The sequence below is a fragment of the Eriocheir sinensis genome, chromosome 36 (genome assembly GCF_024679095.1).
Source record: "Eriocheir sinensis breed Jianghai 21 chromosome 36, ASM2467909v1, whole genome shotgun sequence".
Taxonomy (NCBI): Eukaryota; Metazoa; Arthropoda; class Malacostraca; order Decapoda; family Varunidae; genus Eriocheir; species Eriocheir sinensis.
The window spans coordinates 5,940,024-5,965,023 of record NC_066544.1 but is presented as its reverse complement, the minus strand read 5'-3'; the positions used below and the strand labels follow the sequence as shown (position 1 = coordinate 5,965,023).

The 25,000-nt window shown below is 45.1% G+C and overlaps 1 protein-coding gene across 7 annotated transcripts in view; it reads left to right on the top strand.

Moving 5' to 3' along the window:
• Positions 1-25,000, top strand: part of LOC127007650 (uncharacterized) — a 294,914-nt gene that overhangs the window by 256,699 nt on the left and 13,215 nt on the right. Inside the window, exons 1-2 of one of the 7 annotated variants that reach the window (XM_050878852.1) lie at positions 3,043-4,437; positions 6,683-6,707. The exons of 4 other annotated variants lie outside the window; for them this stretch is intronic. The gene's annotated coding sequence lies outside the window, so the exon portion shown is untranslated. Of the gene's footprint in view, positions 1-3,042; positions 4,438-6,682; positions 6,708-25,000 lie in introns of those variants that run through there. 2 more of the 7 variants (XM_050878850.1, XM_050878851.1) reach the window with 2 other exon arrangements.

Sequence of the window (25,000 nt, the reverse complement as noted above, 5' to 3'; positions counted from 1 at the left end):
GGAAAGGAAGGAAAAAGGGCAGGGAGGGAAAGGAAGGGAAGGGAAGGAAGGAAAAGGAAGGCAGGGAAGGGAAAGGAAAGGAAGGGCAGGGAAGGAAAAGGACGGGCAGGTAAGGAAAAGGAAAGGAAGGGCAGGGAAGGGAAATGAAAGGAAGGGCAGGGAAGGGAAATGAAAGGAAGGGCAGGGAAGGGAAAGGAAGGGCAGGGAAGGGAAAGGAAAGGAAGGGCAGGGAAGGGAAAGGAAAGGAAGGGCAGGGAAGGGAAATGAAAGGAAGGGCAGGGAAGGGAAGGGAAAGGAAAGGAAGGGAAGGGAAGGGAAAGGAAAGGAAGGGCAGGGAAGGGAAAGGGAGGGCAGGGAAGGGAAAGGAAAGGAAGGGAATGGAAGGGAAGGAAAGGAAAGGAAGGAAGGAAAGGAAAGGAAGGCAGGGAAGGAAAGGAAGGGCAGGGAAGGGAAAGGAAGGGCAGGGAAGGGAAATGAAAGGAAGGGCAGGGAAGGGAAAGGAAGAGCAGGGAAGGGAAAGGAAAGGAAATGAAGGGAATGGATGGGAAGGCAAAGTAAGGGAAGGAAGGGAAAGGAGAGAAATGAGTAGAACGGAATAAAAGGGAAGGGAAGGGAAAGGATGAACGTGAAGGGGAGATACGTGAATAAGTGGAGATGAGGAAGGAAAGAGAAGGGAAGGGAAAGGAAGGGAAGAGAAAGAATGGGAAGTGGAAGGGGAATTAAAGGAAAAAAGGGAGGCATAAAAAATAAAAGAAAGAGGAGTTGAGGGTATTAGATGTAGGGTAAAGAATGGAAGGGAAGAGAAGTAAGGAAAAATGGGAAGGGGAAGAGAGGAAAAGGAAAATAAAGAAGAATAAGGAGGGTAGACAATGTTAGCGTAGGGAAGAGAGAAAAGAGAAAGAGTGGGAGTGGATAAAGGAAGGGAAGAAAGGGAGGGGGAGAAGAGAATATATAGAAGGAGGGGAAGAAGGGTGTAGGGCAGGGGAAGGAAAGAGAAGGGGGGAAGGAAGAGGAAGAGGAGAGAAGGGCAGAAAAAGGAAAGGAAGGGAGAGAGAGAAAACAATAAAAGATCAAGACAGGGCATGGAAGGAAGGAAGAGAAAAGGGAAAGGAGGAAACGAAAGAGAAGAGAGGGAAGGGAGAAGGGAGGAAGGGAAGAAGGAAGAGAGAGGAAGGGAGAAGGAAGGAGAGAAGAGGAAAAGAGAGAAGGAAGAGAAGGAAGGAAGGAAGAAATGAAGGAAAGGAAGGAAGGGAGGAAAGGAAAGAAGGGAAGGAAATGGGGTGAAGGAAAAGAAAGGAGGAAAGGAAAGAAGGGAAGGAAATGGGGTGAAGGAAAAGAAAGGAGGAAAGGAAAGAAGTGAAGGGAAGGAAATTGAAGGAAAGGGAGAAGGAAAAAAGAAAGGAGGAAAGGAAAGGGGGGAGAAGGAAAAGAAGGGAAGAAAGGAAAGAAGTGAAGGGAAGGGAAGGGAAAAGGGGAGAAGGAAAAGAAGAAAAGAAGGGAGGAAAGGAAAAAAGTGAAGGGAAGAGGGGGAGAAGGAAAAGAAGGAAAGAAGGAAGGAAAAGAAAGAAGTGAAGTGAAGTGAAGGAAAGGGGGGAGAAGGAAAAGAAGGAAAGAAGGGAGGAGAGGAAAAAAAGTGAAGTGAAGGGTAGGGCAGCGAAGGGAAGAGGGGAGAAGGAAAAGAAGGAAAGAAGGGAGGAAAGGAAAGAAGTGAAGGGAAGGGAAGGGAAGAGGGGAGGAGGAAAAGAAGGAAAGAAGGGAGGAAAGGAAAGAAGTGAAGGGAAGTGAAGTGAAGGGAAGGGAAGGGAAGGGGGTCGGGAATACTGTTGCAAGCGTTGTTTTTTGCTTACTCGGGTGCGTTTGTTTGCTTGTCTGTTGGTTTGTCTGCCAGTCCCACGCTGTGATTGATTAGCCCTCCGTCCATCCATCTGGGTCTGTCTGTCTGTCTGTCTGTCTGTCTGTATCTCTGTCTGTGTGTATGTGTTGGACTGTCTATGTGTGTTTATGTCTATGTATGTGTGTATGTATGTTTGGCTGTGTGTCCGTATCTCTGTTCCTGTGTCTGTGTGTGTGTGTATGTATGTCCGTGTGTCTGTCTGTCTGTCTGTGGCTCATCTCATCTTGGTCTGTTTATCTGTTGGGAATTGATTTTTCTGTGAACACTCTCTCTCTCTCTCTCTCTCTCTCTCTCTCTCTCAGTTACGCATCATAATAATCAGTTATCTCCTCTCTTATCTCTCTTTCTCTCTCTCTCTCCCTCTGTTTCCTCCTCTCTTTTATCTCTCGGTGTATTCTCTTTATTCAATTTTTCTTTTTTTTACATGATTCTTTGACCTCATTCTCTTCTTATCTGCATGTCATTTCTTATCAATTTTGTGTCCTTGGGGGGGAAGGGGGGGGCGAGAGAGAGAGAGAGAGAGAGAGAGAGAGAGAGAGAGAGAGAGAGAGAGAGAGAGGCCGCTGGGAGACACGAGTGAGTTATCTGCGCGATGGTTTAATCTTTTAATAGCGGCTTCTAGACCTGAGGCAGCGGAGAGTCTACCGGGGTCAGGGCGAGAGAGAGAGAGAGAGAGAGAGAGAGAGAGAGAGAGAGAGAGAGAGAGAGAGAGAGAGAGAGAGAGAGAGAGAGAGAGAATGCTACTCGTAATACTGTTCCATCTTCTGTACTTTTCATACTCTCTCTCTCTCTCTCTCTCTCTCAGCGGCCAGAAATATGGTAGATCGTCAATAAAAACCTTCCCTCACGGTATTCCCAAACAATGTGAGGGGAGAGAGAGAGAGAGAGAGAGAGAGAGAGAGAGAGAGAGAGAGAGAGAGAGAGAGAGAGAGAGAGAGAGAGAGAGAGAGAGAGAGAGAGGGAAGGGGGTGGGGGGTGATGGGAGGGGCGTCGGTGTGGTGGCCCTTGTGGGTGGGGCAGATCCCATCCCACTTACATACCCACATGCCACAAGACAACGCAATGCCCGTCTTTCCATCCACTTCTCCACCCTCAGATCCACTTCTCCTGGCCGGGGGGATGGAGGTATGGGTGGAGGTGGAGGCGTGTGGAGTGGGAGGTGGAGGAGGCGGTGGAGAGGGCAGTGGGTGGGACCATACCGGGTGTTAGCGTGTGTGTGTGGAGGTGGCGGTGGCGGAGTGGGTGGAGTCGGCGTGCGGGGGTCGCGGGGGGGCGGGGCAGGAGCACGGCCGCTGGTTGGCTGGGCGGGCGGGCCTGGGTGTCGGTGGCCAGCCGAGTGAGGGTCGGGCAACAGCAGAGTCCCCAGTTTGTCGTGAACAGGTGGCAGAGCACAGCCGCGCACAGCCCCTCCCTGCCCGGCGAGAGAGAGAAAAAGAAAGAGAGAAAAGAAGCTCGAGCGAGAGGAATTGATGCTGCGAGGATAAAGCCACGATAGCACCGAGCCACCTGAAGGAGAGGCTCCACCCTGCCCTGCCCGCCGGCGACACAGAGCTAAGCGTCGCCGAGTTATCACGAGGCAGAGATCGCCGCGAGGCTGGCCGGGCGCCGTGAGCAGTGGTCCCTGGCGTGTGTGGCCGCGGGTGGCGTGTGTGTGTGTCCCTGCGAGTGTGGCGGCTCAAGGTCAGCAGTGTCGTCATTGGCTCGGGGGGCCTAGGCGGCAGCAGCGAGGAGAGAGGGAGAGGCAGTGAGAGTGAGTGAGTGGGTGTGGTGCAGCAGGGCGTCGTGGCGGGGGCGGCAGCAGGGGTCAGGCAGCCAACGTTTGGGGGCGTGAGCCGGGCCGCCATCAGTCATCGGGCGCGGCGAGGCGTGGCGGCGGGACGAGTCATCGGCAGCAGCTCTCATCACCTACTGAGCGCTGTCGTCTGCTCCCGCTCGGCGTGGCGCCCCTCTCCCTCACCTGCCCTCCCTCCACTCTCCTCCCGCGCTCCTCTCTCCCTCGCCTACATCGCCCCACTCTCACTCTCACCTCGTGCGCATCCTACTGACGTAAGCACTGACCGAGTGGGAGAGTCCCAGAGAGAGGTGGGGAGAGAGAGTGAGAGAGAGGGACAAGAAGTCAGACATGTGTAGTAGTGACGGAGGTGTGCGGGCCCGACACATATAGCCGCCTCGCCGCCCCGTCAGGAGCAGTCCTCGCCGGGCCTCCTGCCGTTGCTGAGTGAGGCGCTCCGGCCCGCCGCGTGTGTTGTGGCGTGCTGTGTCGCCCTGGACTCTGCCGTAGCCCTTACCGCCCCATGACGGGATAACTTAGCCACTCTGCGGCCACACGAGACTCAGCCGCCCTCCAGTGTCCACCCAGGCCTCCCCGTGGCTCCCAACACTCGCCCTCAGTGCCCCCCGGGAGCCTGGGGCCCCGCACTGGGAGGGCTGGAGCCCCAAGGTGCCTCCCTCGCCAGGACCACGGGGTTCCTCAGCACCTTCCTCTCCCTCAACCACCGCTTACAGCTGGGCCAAACGACGCCAGCTACCATACCTTTACCAGGGTGAGTAAGACGCCCGCCGCGGCGTGGGCACGACTTTGTGCTGGTGACTGTGGTGGTGGGGGAGCCATAGGTTGTGATGGTGGTGGTGAGTGTGGTGGTGGTGGTGGTGGTGCAGTGTGATTCTCGGTGGTGCATTATACACACTCAGAAGTCATCGTCAAGTGCTCAGAAAAACGGCGTGATCGCCTGCCTGGCCGCGGCGGCACACATAATAGTCTGTGCTGTGGAGACTTTGATCTCGGCGGCAACACTGGCAGGCACGGCGTTGCCTGGCGAGTGTTGCGAGTGTTAGAGTGCCGCCACGCCGGTGTTGCGAGGGTCACTGGCACACCACTCCTGGGACTGACGTTTGGTGTGTGTGTGTGTGTGTGTGTGTGTGTGTGTGTGTGTGTGTGTGTGTGTGTGTGTGTGTGTGAATGTGTGTGTGTGTGTGTGTGTGTGTGTGTGTGTGTGTTTTGTTGTTGTTGTTGTTGTTGTTGTTGTGTCTGTGTGTGTGTGTGTGTGTGTGTGTGTGTGTGTGTGTTGTCTGGAAGGTCCCGTCAGAGGCGTCATAAAGTATGCACAGCGTGATGCTAATGTCTCGCAACACAACTGGAGCACACACACACACACACACACACACACACACACACACACACACAAAACCACACAAAACCGCAGACACAACCGCACACACACACACACACACACACACACACACACACACACACACACACACACACACACATCAGCAAGAAACTCGGGCGAGAGGTGAAAACAAGCCAAAAAAGACGCATATACTGACCTACCTTCAGAAAGAGAGAGAGAGAGAGAGAGAGAGAGAGAGAGAGAGAGAGAGAGAGAGAGAGAGAGAGAGAGAGAGAGAGAGAGAGAGAGAGAAATGAGTGTGTTCACGTGCACATTTTAACAATTATTTATCTTCTCGTTTTTCGCATTTTTATCTCACGGAAGGTTACGATGTGGTGAGGTGTGTGTGTGTGTGTGTGTGTGTGTGTGGCCCGGTGTTTTTTATGGCCCCTCTCCTTGCCAGGGCTTCCCCAGATTAGCCGTGTTCATTAAGACAAATAAACAAAGGCACACACCTGACAAAACAAACAGATTAATTTCACATCATCGAACCAAAATAAAATAAAAAAAAGAAAAGTGATGCCCAATTTTTCGTTCTTTATATTATACTCCAGAAAAAAAAATACTTGCCCCTTTTTTTCTACGTTCGTGTTGTTATTGTTGTTGTTTGCTGTTGTTCTCCAGGTGTCCCAGGTATATGCAGCTCTGTTATCGGTGTGTATCAAGGCTCTACGGATGGCCTGTGAAAACCCTACGTAGAATTCCTTATCAGCCACTTCGATTAAATTATTGTCCAACATTATTAAGACATTTCCTCGCGCTTTATGCTCTGCCAACAACCTTTCCCTTCCTTCTCTCCTCCTTTCTTTCTTTCTTTCCTTTATTCCGTTCTCTCTTTCTCTCGACTCTTTTGCAGCGATGTATTTCTCGCCCCCGCCGTTTGCTTGTCTTTTTCTTGTATTTGTTTCTCATCTTTGTTTCATGATCTTCTCCCGTGTCTTTTTTCTTGTTCTTTTATTCCTTTTTCGTGAGTTCCTTAATTAACTACTTTTGTCTTTTGTTGCATCTTTTTTTTTTTACATTTGGTTTCATTATTTTAAGTTTTCATTTTCTTCTCTCCGTGTTTGTTTTCCTTTTCCTCTTCTTCGTTTTCCTCAACATCATTTTTTTATTCTTTTCTTGATAGTTTCTCGTTTTTTATCTGTTTTTTTTCTTTGCTTTCCTCTGTCCTATTGTCTTCTTTTTATCGTCTCTAGTCTTTTCTTTCTTCGCCTTATTCTCTTGTTTTCTCTTTTTATTTCTTTCCATCCTCTTTTCTCTTTTCATCTCTTCGTTTTGGTTTCTTCACCTCTCTCCTTAATTTTTTTGTATTTTGTATTTTCTCTTTTTTTTACTTTCCTTTCCTTCCCTCTCCTTTAATTTTATCTTCTCTTTTCTTTGCTTTACTTTTCTCAACATCTCTTCTCATTTATTTTACCTCCTATTCTCTTGTTGTCTTTCCCTTCTTTTAAATTTCTCCTCACTTTTGCTTTTCTCTCTAATGTCTTCTCTTCTCCCTCCTTCTCTTCCTTCGTCTTTAATCTGCTCTCCTTTCACATCTCTCAGTGAGTTAGAAGAAAGGTGTGTGGAAGTAAAGGACGATGAGGGTATTAATTTCTATTCTTCTTTCTCTCTAAAGGTCTGAGCCAAGTGCTAGATTAAAGGTAAGTCAGGTGTGTCGAGCCGTGGGTGTGGGCGTGTGGGTGTGGGTGCTTTGTGGGTGTGTTGGGGGTTCGTGTGTTGGCGCGTGTGTGGGTGTGTTTTATTGTGAAGGCATAAATTGGAGTGTGTGTGTGTTAGTTTGTGTTTGTAAATTATGTTTGGGGTTCGTGAGAGAGTGTGTGGGGGGAGGAGGGGGGAGGGGGTGAATAAGTGTGTGTATGTGTGTGTGTATGTTTGCTCTTTGTGGGAGTTGGTGGATTGATTAGCTGTGTGTGTGTGTGTGTGTGTGTGTGTGTGTGTGTGTGTGTGTGTGTGTGTGTGTGTGTGTCTCTGCGTGCGTGCGTGTGTGTGTTCGTGGCGTGTGGGTGGAGTTGGGCCTCATATTTTACATGCCTCATTAACACACCTGGCATGTGTGTACCCTTACCTGCCGTGTAGGTACGAGCGTGTGTGTGTGTGTGTGTGTGTGTGTGTGTGTGTGTGTGTGTGTGTGTGTGTGTGTGTGTGTGTGTGAGTGCATGCTTTGCTGTATTAATTTTCGGTGTGTTTTGCTTATATTTGTAAATCTATCGCCATTCTTATATTCTTGAGCCTTTTCATCAATGCATATTTTTCACAAGGTTTTCATATTTCTTGCACATTGAAAGACACCTCACGAAGAGAAATAAAACAAAACAGTGAATCTAGTGTTATCGTGAGGCGGCAAACAAACACCAGAACCACTCCCTTTGCATACATAGGAACAAGACTAAAAATGGGAAGGAGAGAGGAGCAAAAAAAAAAAAAATAAATAAATAAATAAATAAATAAAAATAAAAGAAGAAAAAGCCCAACACGAAGGATGCTTTATTAGAGGAGGCGGCGGGGTGGAAGCGTGTGATGTGCAGGGAGAGTTACCGCGTTACGTGCCCGGGTAACGGTGAGGCACGCAACGGTGGTAGTGGTGTGGTGGTGGTGGTGTAGGTGGTGGTGGAGTATGATGGCCAGAAATTTGCCTCAGGAGTGGGGTGGAGGCGGTATGGTAGTTGTGGTACAGTGGTAGTTATAGAGGCAGTAACAATGATGATGGCGGTCGTGGTGGTGCGTAGTAGTAGTAATAGCAGTAGTAGTGGTTGTAGTAGTAGTAGTAGTAGTTGTTGTTGTTTTTCTTCTTCTTTGCGTAGCAGTAGTAGGAGTACAGTGGGTTTATTTTTTTATTTATTATTATTATTATTATTATTATTATTATTATTATTATTATTATTATTATTATTATTATTATTATTATTATTATTATTATTATTATTATTATTATTATTATTATTATTATTATTATTATTATTATTATTATTATTATTATTATTATTATTATTATCGTTATTTATAAATATTTTTTATTATTCTTATTAATTTTTACTGTTACTACTACTACTACTACTACTACTACTACTACTACTACTACTACTTTTACTACTACTACTATCATCATTTTTTATAATTATTTTCGTTATTACTAAATATTTTCATTATTTTTGTAATAATAATCATTATATTCATTAGCATTATTAATTTAGTAAAACGGTATTTTTCTGCTGAACATCTTCCTGATGCTCTCCGATATACGTAGTCAAATATTTGTCAGTCATGCACCGAATTTCTTTTTGGTATACATCGTCGTTTTTAGTTTTATACTTCTTATTTTTCTTGTCTTCTTCGTTATTATTATTATTATTATTATTATTATTATTATTATTATTATTATTATTATTATTATTATTATTATTATTATTATTATTATCATTATTACTGTTATTGTTTCAACTCTTATGTTAGCACTGAAAATATATAAGAACTTAAGTAACGTTTATTGCAGTGCTGATCGTAGTAGACCAATATTGGTATTAACACTTGCTGCAATAAACGTAGTAACAGTGGTATTATTATTATTATTATTATTATTATTATTATTATTATTATCATTAGTAGTAGTAGTAGTAGTAATCGCAGTTGTAGTAGTTGTAGTTGCAATAATAGCAGTTGTAGCAGTATTAGCAATAGCAGAGATAGTGGCAGCAGAGACAGTAGTAGCAGTAGGAGCATAGCAGATAGCAGAGGACCACATGGCAGCAGGTCTTCCCCACCCCATCCCCCACCCTCCAGCCCCTCCAGTGATCCTCTTAACCCTGCCGCCCCGCTTCGCCTGCCCCTGAAAGACTCCCTTGTTCTGGCCGCCGTGTGTAGGACGCCGATAACGGTAGAACAATGCCTCCAGATAACACTTTTGATAGCGTGATAACCCGCCGCGAGGAGAAGGAGGAGGAGGAGGAGGAGGAGGAGATGGGGTTCGTCTGTCTGTCTTGTGTCAACGTGGCTTAGAGTAGAAAAGAGAGGAAGGTAAAGGAAGACAGTATGTGGTGATAGGAATGGAGGAGGAGGAGAAGGCTGAGGAGGAGGAGGAGGAGGAGGAGAAGGTGCATGGAAGGTGATGGAGAACAGGAGAGTGAACAGAAGTAGAAGTGGTAATAGAGTTGTAGTAGAAGTAATGATAGTGATGCAGATGTTTAGTAGTAGTAGCAATGGTAGTCGTTGTAGTAGTGAAAATAGTAGAAATAGAAGTAGCAGCAGAAACAACAGAGGAGGAAAAGAAGAGAAAGGAGAGAGGTGGTAGACAGAAAGTATATAAAATGTTACGAAAAAATATGCAAGAAAGAAAAAAAATGTGCCCATATAATTAAGAATAAGGCAGCAGCGAATGGAAGTAGAAATAGCAATACAAACACTATATTAACGCGAAGACGAACGTAAGGAAGGCGATGTTAGTCCGTGATGGTGAACTCCCCCTCCCTTCCCCGCCATCCCCTCGCCCCCGTTCCTCGCCCACGTCATCCACCTCCTCGATGACCTAACCTGACCTCCCCCTCCCCCCCTGACCTGACCTTTATGGTGACATGGTCTGCGCCCTGAATTATTATTGCTCCCATCCTACGCCACCCTCCTACTCTTTGGTTCCCTTTCCTTCCTCCTCCTCCTCCTCCTCCTCGTCCCCTTTCCTTCCTCCTCCTCCTCGTCCCCTTCCTTCCTCTTCCTCCTCTTCCCGCAGCCCACGCGTCACCTCTCTTCCCTCCCCTCCTTAGTGATATTTTTGACGGCTTAAATTGACCTGGTCTGTGTTTCCCCTAGTTTTATTCTTGCTTTGTTTCTCCCTCTCTTTCTTTGCTGTTCCCTCTTCCTTTTCCGTGTTCATGTATACAAGTAATCATATTTAACACAATAGGTAGGTTAATACATACGAACGTTATAGAGGTCAATGCGTGTTTATTATTATTATTATTATCATTAACAGAAATACGTGTGGCGCGGAAGCAACTTTTGAGTGTTATTTTGCTATTCCAAACTCTTTATATACATATTTTTTACGTTATTGGATTACTTAGAACACTCATTTTGTTATAATTATCATTCGTAGTATTATTTTATCTTTCATTGTTGTTTCCGTTGTGTTTTTGTAGCGTTTCATGTGGCGAAAACTGCGTGGGTTGTAACACTCATATTTACCATCCGCCCACAAGAAGCTTAGTCTCCCCTGCAAACCTGGCCGGGTCCGTTTTCCTTGACGCTTTGGGCCCACACAGAAAATGGTCCAGTACTTGCTTAAGGCTGAGGAACGCTTGCTCACGCCCACACACAACACCAACACGCCCACGCCCCGGAGCAGCACGAGCACGAACCAACACTAAACCAACACCAAAAACCACGAAACAGAGAAAACAAACAAACACGCAACCAAAGAGGAATAAGCAGAAGGCTCAGAAAATGTAACTCCTCAGGGATGGCTGATGAGGACTGGAGAGGTGAAGGTCGCCGCGGCAGCCTCGGTTACGTGTCGTGTGTGGTGTGTCCCGTTGCCGAGCGTTGGACAGCGGGGCGGAAGAGCGCGTGGGTGTGTAGGTGTGCGGGGGTGAGGAGGGTGACGGCGGGGGGTGAGGGGGCGACGGTACGGCTGAGTGGGCGGATGGGACAGTAGGAGGAGCTGGAAAAAGGAGGAGAGTAATAGGGGACGCGTATTAAAGATGGAGGCGCGTGGGCTGGAAAAGTTGAAGCCTGTGTGTGTGTGTGTGTGTGTGTGTGTGTGTGTGTGTGTGTGTGTGTGTGTGTGAGAAAGGGGGACAGGGGCGTTACTTAACATTGTGTAGATGAGTGGGTGGGCGTGCGTGGGGACCTGGAGGGGTAGGAGGAGGAGGAGGGCTGTAGGCGTGATAGAGGGAAAGGGACTGGAAGGGATAGACAGGGAGAAGGGAAGAGAGGGGTCATGACACGCCCGTTCTCCCTCTCGGTGCGTTATTTTGAGGAGTGACTTTTGTAATTCTTAACACCACGCCGGAGGGCAAGCCAGGCGGGCGGGTGGGCGTCTCGTGTGCCGTGTTAATTTACCTTTCCTTTCACCCACTCGGAAGCCCAAACAGAGGGAAGAAAGAGAAGAGACGAGCGAAGTGAGGAAAGAGACGCGCTGTTGTTGTTTCTCACGTCCAAAAAAAATAGTGTCTTGGAGGCCCGAAATGAAGGCAGGTGTTGACGGAGCTTACCTGTGGGTGTGATTCTGAGTGGCGAGAAAACAGGTGAGGCACAGGTAAAGGTGAAGATAATTGCGGTGAGAAAACAGTGGCCAGGGAGAGTTACACGTGTGCTTACGCCGCGCACACACACACACACACACACACACACACACACACACACACACACACACACACACACACACACACACACACACACACACACAAATTGGGGCTGGTTTAATATGATTTTGTTGTTCTGGATATGTTGTGTAGTGCAAGAGGGAAGGGGAGAGGGGGAGTAACCTGTATAATATTCTTGATTGATTTGTGATGTTTCGATACGTGTTTAGAAAGTGTATGGGATGTGTGTGTGTGTGTGTGTGTGTGTGTGTGTGTGTGTGTTTACATATGCTCGTCCGTGATTGCTGATAAATGTGTCCCTGACCAAAATAGGCGTTCCATTTTTTTTTTTACGTCGCGGCCTATAGCGCCGGTAGGCTTCTTCCCGGTGGGGCCTGATGGTCAGCCCAAGGCTTCTTCCCGGTGGGACCTGATGGTCGGCCCAGCCCGTTCTGGCGCAGGCGAGTGTTTATGGTGGCGCCATCTTGCATTGGCTCATGCTGCCCTCCCGGAGCTCATCTTTAATCCTAGAATCTAGAGTCCGGGTTGATAGGTGGTCTTCTGGACAGCATGTGGGTAGTTTTAAGCCACTCGGCGGCGGCTGAAAAATCCCATCTTGGTGGCACCGGGCGGGGATTGAACTCGCGTCCTCCTGAACACGGGGCCGTTACTCTGACGACTCAGCCACCGCCTCCCCATTTTATATACAGAAAGGAAATATTGACACACACACACACACACTGACAAAAAAACCCCTCACGATGCATCTCTTCATAATTCTTTCCGTACCGTTTATTCAAGCGCAACCTCGAAAAGAACAGACGCACTAAATATATAAACAAACAAACACACACACGCACAGACACATAAAAGGGCACACAAGAGGATACAGAACAGGGTCGAGCAAACATAATCTGAGGTTAATCTAAGGAGCTCGAGTGTCGGTATTTCAGAGCTGAGGGAGAGAGAAAAAATAATGAAAAGAGAGAAATAGGTAGAAGGTAAAGGAGGAGGAAATGTGTGTGGTGGAGTAACGTTGAGAGTGACATAACCGTGATAAATGAGAGAGAGAGAGAGAGAGAGAGAGAGAGAGATAACAGCAAGGTCCTTCACAGCATCCCACTTCTACGCGACTTGAAAATGAGAAAATGAAATAAAAACCTTGTGTCTAGTGAGAGAGAGAGAGAGAGAGAGAGAGAGAGAGAGAGAGAGAGAGAGAGAGAGAGAGAGAGAGAGAGAGAGAGAATAAAAACAGAAGCCGGAGCGGTGATGTGTGAGACTATAAGACAAATTTAAGTAGCAAGGAAGAGGAGGAGGAGGAGGGGGAGGAGGAGGAAGAAGATGAGAAGGAAGTGGATGGGGAGGGGAGGAGGAGCGAGGAGAGAAGAAGAGGTCACTGAGTACATCAAAGGGAGGGGGAAGCAAGAGGGAGAGGGAGAGGGAAGATGAGAGAGGTGGGGAGAGGAGGAGGAGGTGTCAGATAAAAGGGGAGAGATAAAGGGGAGGTAATAAAAAGGATCCAACTTGTTTAATGGAGGTGTGTAGGGTTGATACTTGCACCTCCTCCCCCCTCCTCTCCCCTCCCCCTCCCCTCCCTCGTCTCTTTCCCTCTCTTACCTTCTTCACCGTCCCCTTCACGTGTCACCTCCCCTCCCCATCCCCTCCCTTCCCTTACCTTCCTCCCCGTTCCCTTAGTCCCCAACACCTGTCGCCTCCCCTCATCCCCTGTTACCTTCCTCCCCATGCCCCTGCAACTTCCCCCGCTCCTCCACCCTCGCCCCCTTCGCCCCTGTCACCTGTCGTCGTAAACCCTAAGGTGTACACAGGTGGGAGGTGAGGTAATTAACGGGACAATGTGTGGCTTTATGGCCCGCCCCGCCTCGTCTCGCCACGGCCTCTGCTTTATTATTATGTTCCGTTTCGTCTGGGGTGGGGGTCGAGGCAAGACTTTGGGGCGTGAACCTCTTGGGGGGGACTTTACGACGTCTTGATCGGGGAATAGCAACGGTAAAAACAATGAATGGGTGCAGTTTTTGAATGTTTATTTGTTTTTTTCTATTCGATGTTTGGTTTTGAGGTATTGAGACATAGAGGAATGTTTTGTTGGCTGGTGTGTGACTTTCCATTTTGACGGAGGTGATAATCGAGTTTCTTTTGTTTCTCATTTTTCTTTCACCTTCATTCCTCGTTCCGTAATATTATCTTTCTCTCCTCTCTGATCCTCTTCCTCCTCCATCTAATTCGCTTCCACTTCTTCCCCTTCCGTCATCCTCTCTTCTAATGCTAATCAAGTCTCTTCTATTTCTACTTTTCCTCTACCTTCATTCCTCATTCCGAAATCTTAGCATATTCTCCTCTTTCTCATCCTTTTTCTCCTCCTTACAATTCACTCTCACTCCTTCTCCTTCCTTCGCCCTCTCTTCTAATCCTAATCGAATCTCCTCCATTTCTTATTTTTTCTTCCTCCTTCATTCCTCATTCCGTAATCTTAGCATATTCCCCTTTCTCTCGTCCTTTTTTCTCCTCCTTCTAATTCACCTTCACTCCTTCCTCTTCCTTATTTCGCCGTCTCTTCTAATGCTAATCGAATCTCTTCCATTTCTCCTTTTTCTTCCACCTTCGTCCCTTATTTAGTAATCTCAGCATACTCCCCTTTCTCTCATACTTTTTCTCCTTCATCAAATTCGTCTCCACTCCTTCTCCTTCCTTCGTCCTCTCTTCTAATGCTAATCGAGTCTTCTATTTCTCATTTTTTCTTTCACCTTCATTCTTCATTCCGTAATCTTAGCATATTCTCCTATTTCTCATCCTCTTCCTCCTCCATCAAATTCACCTTCACTCTTCTCCCTCCTTCGCCTTCTCTTCTAATGCTAATCGAATCTGTTCTATTTTTCCTTTTCTTCTGCCTTCATCCATGTTTTGTAATCTCAGCATCATCCCCTTTCTCTTACTCTCTTCCTCTCCCACTTAACTCGCCTCTACTCCTTCCCCTTCCTTTGCCCTCTTTCAAAGTGCTGTTGATCGAAAAATAGAAGCATAAAAGCATTGATCGCTGTCGTCTGCCATTTATTTTCACGTTGCTCTTGCTTGCTAAATATACACCAGGAAGGAAAGTTAAGTATTGTTTATTGAGTGTGTATCAAACTTTCACGAAACTTGTGGTAATTATGAAAACAGAAAGAAAGCAACATAAAAAGGAAAGTATGGCAGTTTCGTGGCTTTATTTATCACGAAGATCTTAATAAAAAATAAATAAACAAGAAAACAAAGGGAAAACTAAAATTATTGTCTCGTTCTGGTTCCATTAATCGAGGCTTTTTGTTCCTTCTTTATTCATTAAATTCGTCACTCAACAAGTCTGTCATCCACTTTACTCGGTTCGTTTTTCTGATAGGGTTGTTGTGGCGCCGATGAATGCGACAACAACTACAAAAAAGGTGCTAAATAGTCTGTGAAATTTATGGGTTTTATTTCCTCCTTTCCTTCCTTAAGATGTTGCTCTCATTATCTTATTCGGTGCCTCCCCGTGACACTGATCAGAAATAGAACAGTCGGAGGAATTATTATTATCATTACTACTACTACTACTACTACTACTACTACTACTACTACTACTACTACTACTACAATTTGTCGATAATTCTGTCACTTCAAAACGATTCCTTTGCTGCCCTATTTTTGTGATGTTGATATATTCTGCTCTTGAACCTATTACTACTACTGATACTTTTTACTATCCTTACTACTATTATAATTTTCTTCTACTTTTACTCATCATCGTTTCCTCCTTTTTCGTTTAGTTTCCATAATTGTTTTCGTCCTCCTTGTTTTCCCATCATCGTATTCTTCCTTGTAATTTCTTTTCCTATCATCGTTTTCCTTACTACTTTCATTACTACTACTACTACTACTACATCATCGTTTTCATTCTTTTCATATCTTTCCCCATCATCGTTTTCCTTCTTTTCATTTATTTTCCACATCATCGTTTTCCTTCTTTTCATATCTTTCCCCATCATTGTTTTCCTTCTTTTCATTTATTTTCCACAGCATCGTTTTCCTTCTTTTCATATCTTTCCCCATCATCGTTTTCCTTCTTTTCATTTATTTTCCACATCATCGTTTTCCTTCTTTTCATTTCTTTTCCACATCATCGTTTTCCTTCTTTTCATTTCTTTCCCCATCATCGTTTTCCTTCTTTTCATATCTTTCCCCATCATTGTTTTCCTTCTTTTCATTTATTTTCCACATCATCGTTTTCCTTCTTTTCATATCTTTCCCCATCATCGTTTTCCTTCTTTTCATTTATTTTCCACATCATCGTTTTCCTTCTTTTCATATCTTTCCCCATCATCGTTTTCCTTCTTTTCATTTCTTTCCCATCATCGTTTTCCTTCTTTTAATTTCTTTTCCACATCATCGTTTTCCTTCTTTTCATTTCTTTCCCCATCATCGTTTTCCTTCTTTTAATTTCTTTTCCCATCATCGTTTTCCTTCTTTTCATTTCTTTTCCACATCATCGTTTTCCTTCTTTTCACTTCTTTCCAAATCATCGTTTTGCTTCTTTTCATTTATTTTCCACATCATCGTTTTCCTTCTTTTCATTTCTTTTCCACATCATCGTTTTCCTTCTTTTCACTTCTTTCCAAATCATCGTTTTCCTTCTTTTCATATCTTTCCACATCATCGTTTTCCTCGTTTTCCTTCTTTTCATATCTTTCCACATCATCGTTTTCCTCGTTTTCATTTCTTTCCTATCATCGTTTCTTACCTTCAATATTTTTTTACATCGTTTTCTTATTTTTTTGTTTTTCCCATCAACGTGCCTCCCACCATCGTTTTCCTCCTTTTCCGTTCTTTCCCCATCATCGTTGTTCTTATTCTCATATCTTTCCTTCCATCGCTTCTTTCCCATCATTTTCCTCTTTTTTTCATTTCTTTCCCATCGTCGGTTCTTTCCTATAGCAATTGTTTTTGTTTTTTTCGTATCTTTCCCGTCATCACCATTTTCTTTCTTTTCTCTTCCCTCCTATCATCATTTTCCTTCTTTCCGTTTCCCATCATCATCCTTTTCCTCCTTTTCGTTCGTTTCCCATCACCTTCATGCTTCTCCTTTCCTTTCCTTTATGCGTCACCTCGCCTCTCGCACGTGACTCCCTCCTCGTCGTCTTATGCCGTGATTGTTTGTGACGCTGAGAGGGAGGGAGCATCGGTGGTGGGTGGCTGCCTTGCGTAACTTATCTCTCAACAACTTTGACACGTACTCGAGCATATAATATTTGGGGTACGACGTCGAGGGTACTTAAACGTAACATTATAAAGCGCCGACCGAGTAGCGAGTGACTAATAGATGCTGTTGTTGAGTGTTTGGGAAGTTATCTCCCTCAGCCTCTTTCGTTCTGGTCCGATCAAACTATTTTCCCACCAGCTTTTTTATACCCTCTCGTAATTAAGGTTGTTGAATCAAGAGGGTAGGTTCTCTTTATCGTGTGTGTGTCATGTTTTGAGAAGTGGTCGTCATTTGTGATGGTAAGGCGACCGACAAGTGTTATATAATTATCCTTGACTCATCTCATTATCTTGCAAGCGTATTCTCAACAAGTAACAGAGTCGTCTATTTTTTTTGTATTAATTAGTTTTTTTCACGGGTAATACATTCGTTAAGTCCTGTTTCGTTTCGTTCTCATAATTGTTTTCGTCCTCGTTTTCCCATCATCGTATTCTTCATTTTAATTTTTTCCCCATCATCGTTTTCCTTCTTTTCATTTATTTCCACATCATCGTTTTCCTTTCCCTCATCCTTTTTCTCCTCACTCAAATTCAGGTTCACTCCTTCTCCCTCCTTCGCCCTCTCTTCTAATGCTAATCGAATCTCTATTTCATCTTTTTAGTTCCATATTTCTTTTTCTTCATTAGTTTTTTCACGGGTAATAGATTCGTTAAGTCCCTTTTCTTAGCATATTCCCCTTCCTCTCATCTTTTTTCTCCTCCATCAAATTCACGTTCACTCCTCCCTCCTTCGCCCTCTCTTCTAATGCTAATCGAATCTCTATTTCCCCTTTTTAGTTCTATAGTTCTTCGTTTTTACTCAGTCTTTTTTATTAGTGACAGTGTAAACATATGTAAAACTAAATAACTACAATATATATTTACTTTCCTGTCACCTCTAGTATTTGCGTTTCGGTTAATAATCCCGTTGAGTTTTGTCTTTGAGTAATTAATGTTCTCTCGTCTTTTCTCAACTTTTATTTTTTCATCAGGGCAAGATGTCTTTCTCTCCAACTAATATTTCTTTCTCTCACACTCCATTAACTCCACGTCCTCTAAGGGGGCCATTTAGTCTGAGAGCTTTCTACTCCTTCCCTTATTTTTTACTCCCTCTATTTTTTCCCATTTTTTCCATAGTGCTCCCCGAAATCGAGGCTCCAAGGACGAGAGGGGCAGTTTTCCTTTAGCCTTCGAGAGGAGGAGGAGGAGGAGGAGAGATTAAAGGTGAAGGAGGGAAGAGACGGAAGGTTGGGAGGAGAGGAAAAGAGGGAGAGAAAGAGAGAGAGAGAGAGGGTATGGGGAGGAAAGCCAAGGGAGGAAATGTGAAATCTGATCTAGTTATGAATGTTTTTGTTTGTTTTGTTGCCTTTTGTTTGTCTTTTCGCGGCTTATTGATATTATCTGTGATGCTTTGTCTTTCTTTTTTTCTCTCATTTCCTCCTCTTCTTTTTTTAATTATTATTTTCTTTTCTTCTTCTTCTTCTTCTGCTTTTGCTTTTACTTCTTGTTCTTGTTCTTGTTCTTTTTCTTTTTCTTTTTCTTCTTCTTTTTCTTCTTCTTCTTCTTCTTCTTCGTTTTCGTCTTCGTCTTCTTCCCTCTTCCCTCTTCCCGCTTCCCTCCTCCCTCCTCCCCCTCCTCCTCCTCCTCCTCCTCTCACCTTCAAGGGCTCAGGTAAACAAGTTGTGTTGATTTAAAGCTGAAAATTTCCTAAAGGTTCTTCACTGGAGGAGGAGGAGGAGGAACGAGAGAGAGAGAGAGAGAGAGAATATCACGTGACGTCACCAATCTCGAGGTGACGCAACACTCGTCTCCGCCAATCATCGGGACGCAAACAGCACACCTGACCTCGTTAATGTCACCTGCCCGCGGCGCTAAGGGGATCATCTTTTTGTTTTACCTCAACCCCGTCACCTCAATCTCTTCCCATTTCTTTCACCCCCTTTCTTTCGTCCTCTTCCCCCCTACTCCTATTTCCCTATCTTCGTCCTCCCTTCTACTCTTCTTCACCTTTTTTCTACCACAACCCCGTCACCTCAGTCTCTTCCCATTTCTTTCACCCCCTTTCTTTCATCCTCTTCCTCCCTACTCATATTTCCCTTCCTTCGTCCTCCCTTCTACTCCTCTTCATCTTTTTTCTACCTTCGTTCCTCTTCCCGTATCCTCAGTATCCTTCCCTCTTTCTCTTCTTCCTTCCTCCTTCTCCTTTCTTTATTTTTCGCCTCTACTCCTCACCTCTCTTTTACCCTCGTTTCTCCTTCCGTAACCTTTGCATTTTCCCCTTTCTCTCCTCCCACCCTTCTACTCTTCTTCACCCTTTTTCTACCTCCGTTCCTCTTCCTGTATCCTCAGTATCCTTCCCTCTTTCTCTTCTTCCTTCCTTCCTTTCTCCTTTCTTTATTTTCCGCCTCTACTCCTCACCTCTCTTCTACCCTCGTTTCTCCTTCCGTAACCTTTGCATTTTCCCCTTTCTCTCCTCCCACCCTCCTCCACCTCTTTCCGTTTCTTCTTTCTCTCGTCTCCTTCCTTTTCTTCCACCTTCTTTCCCCATACATAACCGTAGCTTCCTCTCCTCTATCTCCTTACCTCATCCTTACCCATAACCTCCCCTTCCGCTCGTTTTTTCCCCAGTTCTCACTCCACTTTCACTCAACCTAACCTAACCTAACCTAACCTAACCTAACCTAACCATTCTATCCTCCAGCACCACTCATCCCTGTATTCTTCATCCCCCTTTTGCTATGTATTGCCTTCCTTCCCAAAGACACTTTCTTACTCCGTACCCATATCATTTTCCCTTCTACTTTATACCCCATCCTCTACATTCTTTTACCCCCTTCATCCCCCCTTTCTTACCCCCAGCCATCCATGCTTTTCCCCTCTTCTTTCTATCTTTCCCCTCATTCCCCCAACTCCCCCCTCTCTTTCCCTCTTCTTCTCTTTATACCTCTTGTTCCCTTCTCTCCCTCCTCCTTCCCCTCAAAACTCTACCTTTCCCCCGTTTTTTTCCTTTTATACCTCTTTTTCCCTCCGTTTTCCCTCCCTCCTCTTCAAGTCCGTTTTTGTAGTTTTTACCTGGTGCCAAGGAAGGGTGGGGTCGTGGGTGGGTGAGGGGAGGGGGAAGGGGGATCGCGGGTGGGTGGATGGAGGGGGAAGGGGGGTCGTGGGCGGGTAGGGGGGCGGGGGTCTTTATGTAGGAGAGAGTACAAGTGTTACGAGGTGTTTGGGCTCACCTGAGTTTTATGAGACTGAGTACAGGTATTATGGGCACGGTGGGTTGCCTCGCCTCCGTCTGTGTCTGCGTCTTCTTCTTCTTCTTCTTCCTCCTCCTCTTCCTCCTCATCTTTATAATCATCATCATCACTTCATCTGTCTCCTCGTCGTGTTCCTCCGTCTCTTCCGTCTCTTCCTCTCACTTCATCTGTCTCCTTTTCCTCTTTCCTCTTCCTCCTTCAACTTCATCTCTCTCCGTCTTCTTCATCGTCCTTCATCCTCCTCTTACTTATCTTTCTTTTTTTTTTCTTCCTCTTCCTCCTCAAACCTTATCTCTCTTCGTCCTCTTCATCCTCCTTCCTCTTACTACATCTGTATCTTCGTCTTGTTACTCCTCCTCCTTCTCCTCCTCCTCCTCCTCTTCTCACATTATCTTCCTGGTACTTGTAATGTTCCTTGTTCCCGTGTCTGAATGTTCTTCCTCCTTATCTCTCTCATAATTGTCATCATTCTTATTATTATTTAAGAATGTGTCTTTCTCGTTTTTGTTCGTGTTGTTCTTTTCTCCTATTTTCGCTCCTTCGGTTCCCTCTCCTCCTCTTCCCCCTCGTCCTCCTTTACCTCTTTTCCTCATTCTCCTCATTTGCAATACCACCCTTCTCGCCACCCTTTCCCCTATTTCCTCTTCCTCCTCTTCCCACCCCACCCTACTCACCCTTGCACACCCACAATCACCCTGAGCGTTGGATGGGCTTTGCCACACCCTACCACACCCACACCACGCCCTCACCACGCCCTCACCACAGCCACCACACTGACCACAAAGCACCTACAAGGTAACCACAAACTACTGACGAGAGAGAGAGAGAGAGAGAGAGAGAGAGAGAGAGAGAGAGAGAGAGAGAGAGAGAGAAAATGGAGTAAGACAGGGAGAAAGAAAGAAAAGAATGGAAAGAAAGAAAGAAAGAAAGAAAGAAAGAAAGAAAGAAAGGAAGAAAGAAGGGATACAAGAAAGAGCAATCAAAGAATTAATGAAGAAAGAAAGGAAGGAATTGAAGAAGAAGAAGAAGAAGAAGAAGAAGAAGAAGAAGAGGAGAGAGAGGAGAGAGAGAGAGAGAGAGAGAGAGAGAGAGTCACGACCCTTTAAACGTCAGTAATTAAGCAGCAATAAAAGAAGAAAAAAAAGAATCACATCGGTTAAATTTCTCCTCCTCTTCTTTCTCCTCCTCCTCCTCATCATGATCTTTTGCCTCTTGCTCCTCTTTATCATTCTCTCTTCCTTCGTTTTCCTCTTCTTTTTCTACTTCCTCTTCCTTTTCTTACCTCCTTCCTCTACTTCCTCATCCTCCTTCACCTCTTTTCTCCTTTCTTCTTCTCATCTATTGTCTTTTTCTCCTCTTCATCATTATCTTTCCTTGTTTTCTTCTCTATCTTTTTTCTTTTCTTCTACTCTCTCCTCATCTTTTTCCCTTCTTCGTCTGCTTTCTCCTCCATCTCCTCCTCTTATTTCTTCTCCTTTCTCTCATTTTTCTCCTCACCTTTTACCTCCTACTTGTTTTCATCATTCTCATTTTCTTCTGTTTTTCTTCTTTCCTCTTCTTTTTCTTTCCTTTCTACTTCCTCCTCCTCCTTCTTCTCCTCTTCCTCTTTCTTCTCCTCTTTCTCCTCCTTCTCATCTTTTACCTCCTATACTTCTCATCATTCTCATTTCCTTCTGGTTTTCTTCTTTCCTCTTCTTTTTCTTTCCCTTCCACTTCCTCCTCCTCCTCTTCCTCCTTCTTCTCCTCTTCCTCTTTCTCCTCTTCATTCTCATTTCCTTCTGATTTCTTCTTTCCTCTTCTTTTTCTTTCCCTTCTACTTCTTCCTCCAATTTCTTCTCCTCTTCTTCCTCCTTCTCATCTTTTGCCTCCTATACTTGTTCTCCTTTCCTTCTGTTTTCTTCTTTCCTCTTCTCTTTTTCTCTTCTTTTTCTTTCCCTCCTCCTCCTCCTCCGTCACGCCCGCTGGTCTTTCTGGAGGTAGCGGGACCCGGAGTGGCGGCGCGGCGAGAGCGGCCGGGAGGGACGGTTCATAAATATTGACATTATTTCCTGGAGGTTTCGCCGTCGTGTCATCTCGGCGCTCCTTGAAAACCCACTCTTTCCTGCCTCCCTCGGTGCTCGCTCTGTTTTCCTCCGTCTCTTTACTCTCGTCTCTCTTTCTTTTCACTCTCCTCTCTCTCTCTTTCTGTTCTCTCTGTGTTTTCCTTTATCCGCTGTTCTTTTCTTGTTTCTGGTCTGTTATGTTCTGTTTCCTTTTCTTTTCTTTTCTGTTTTCTTTCCCTCTATTCTCTTTTCTTTCCTTTTTTCTCTTTTCTTCTCCTTTTCTCTTTTGCTCTCCTTTCTTATTTCCTCGGTTTTTCTCTATTCTCTTTTCTTCTTTTCTCTCTTTTTTTCAGTTGTATTTCCTTCTATAACTTTTCTTTTCTTTCCATCCGTATCTATCTCTGTTTCTCCTTCTCTTCCTTTCTTTCCCGTTTCGCTACTCTTTGCATTCTTCTTCATCCCTTCCTTTCACCCCATTCCCTCAGTCCCAATTCCTTCTTTTTCCATCTACATTATTTCACTAGTATTATCTTTGTGCTATCGCCTCCTTACATTCCTCTTCTTTTCTTTTTCTTTTAACGCTGTCATCATCTTTATTTTCTATACTTCTTTTTTTCTTTATTCTCTGTACCCCAACATTCCCGTCCTCCTTCTTTCTTCCTCTTTTATGGTGCATGTATTGGGGAAGGGGAGGGAGGGCAGGGCACGTACAGAGAGTGTGAACGTGGGTATGATAATGGTAAGGATGGTGACAGGTGTGTACGGGGGAAGGGGGAAGGGGGTTGGGACGTGAGGGTGAGGTTGAGTCTGGTGTATGTGTTGGTGGGGGGTGGGATGACTTGGGTGGGGAATGCATTTAGATGGGTTGAGGTGGACTGTGTGGAATTGGGAAGGTGGGGAAGGGGAAGGAGGTGTTAAAAGTGGGATGAGGTGAAAGGGGTGTGGAAAGGAAGTTGGGGAAGGGGAGGAAGTGTTAGATGTGGAATGAGGTGGAAAGAGTGCGTAGATGAGGAGTGGGGGAAGGGTAGGGAAGTGAAATAAGGTGGACAAGTGGTGGAAGTGGAGAAGTGAAGTAAAGTGGAGAGGATGTAGAATTTATTGAAGGTTGGGGAAGCGCTAGAAATAAGACGAATGGGAAAGGGTGGCGAAGTGTTAGAAGTGGAATGAAGTGGAAAGGGTGAGGAATAATTGATAGGGGAGAGGTGTGGTAGGGTGTGGTGGAGTGGAGGGTGTGACGGGAAGGACTTATGCGTTCTCGATGATGTAATTGTGTCAAGGTATGGCTGACGAGGTGACTAACGGCCTACCTGTGCTTACCTGTCCAACCAACCCCGGACAGGTGTTCAGAGAGACTTGATGAAGAGAGTTTATGGTAAGACAGTACTGTGCAGGTGTGTGTATGGGGGGGGGGGGATGCGTGTGTGTGTGTGTGTGTGTGTGTGTGTGTGTGTGTGTGTGTGTGTGTGTGTGTGTACGCTATCAGGATGTGTAGACGTGTGTCGCGTTGCGTACCTGATATGCCTGAATTATCACCTGCCTACCTCTGTGTGTGTGTGTGTGTGTGTGTGTGTGTGTGTGTGTGTGTGTTCCGTTATGTAACACTCTTATTTGTGACAGTTAAAAAAAATGATCTGAAGGAACTGTGGAAATATTACATAAACTTTGCAGCATTGTCAGGTGTGTTGTGACGTGAGAGAGAGAGAGAGAGAGAGAGAGAGAGAGAGAGAGAGAAGAGAAGAGAAGAGTAGAGAGAGGAGACGTACACGTACATACATACATACAGACAGACAGATAGACAGAGATAATAGAGACAGACTGACGGTCTCGGGTTCGGATCATCTCGCTCAGGTGTGTGGCGCGATAATCACCGTGGTTACCTGCGTGGCGGCTGACAGGCGGGGAAGTGACTGACCTCTCTCTCTACCTCCCAATTCTTCCCCTTCTGTGCCCTGTCCCCTTACCCTCCTCACCTCCCCACAAGACTCTTCCTTCCCCTTACCTGTCCTCCTTTACCTTTCCCTCCTCCCCTCCACAGCCTCCCCATCTGTCCCCTTTCCCCTCAGGTATTCCTCCATTTCTCCACTTTCTAATTCCTCCGCCTTTCCCTTTTCTCCACCTCCTTTCTCCCTCTGCTCCTCACCTTTCTCATTTCTCCTCCATCCTTTCTTCCTTTGCTTGCTTCTTTTCTTCATCTTCTTCCCCTCTTTCATGTTCCTCTTCTCTTCCACTCTTTCACCTTTGCACTGCTCTTCACCCTCCCTCTTGACTCCTCCTCTTCCTCCTCCTCCTCCTCCTCTTCCTTCATTTTGTGTATCTCCGTGTCTTCTCTTTAAACCCTCCTTATCCTCCCTCATCCACTTCCTCGCCCCTCATCCTCCCTCCTTCCCTCCCTACTCTTCCCTCATCCTACCCCCCTCCCCCCTACCTTCTCTCACCTGCCAATTAGTTTCAACATCTATTATCATGCAGGTGATGATCAAGGTTAATTATCACAGTTTTGTACTATTATCTTTTTATATAACTTAAGAAAACTCGCGGCTGCTAACGTTTTCACTACTGTTGATTGTCTGGGATTGGGCGCGAGGGTAAGCGGCGGTACACACGCCATCGGCTCTGGCTCGACAAATTCAATTATCTTTTATGTTCGTGTAATAATTGCCGGTGAAAAAAATATCCATGTCAAGTTTCGTTCAATTCCTTTTTTTTTTTTTAACACACACACACACACACACACACACACACACACACACACACACACACACACACACACACACACACACACACACACACACACACACACACACACACACACACACACACACACACACACACACACACATATATATATATATATATATATATATATATATATATATATATATATATATATATATATATATATATATATATATATATATATATATATATATATATATATATATATATATATATATATATATATATATATATATATATATATATATATATATATATATATATATATATATATATATATATATATATATATATATATATCAAAATATTAATATTTATTTTTATTTCTCTCTCTCTCTCTCTCTCT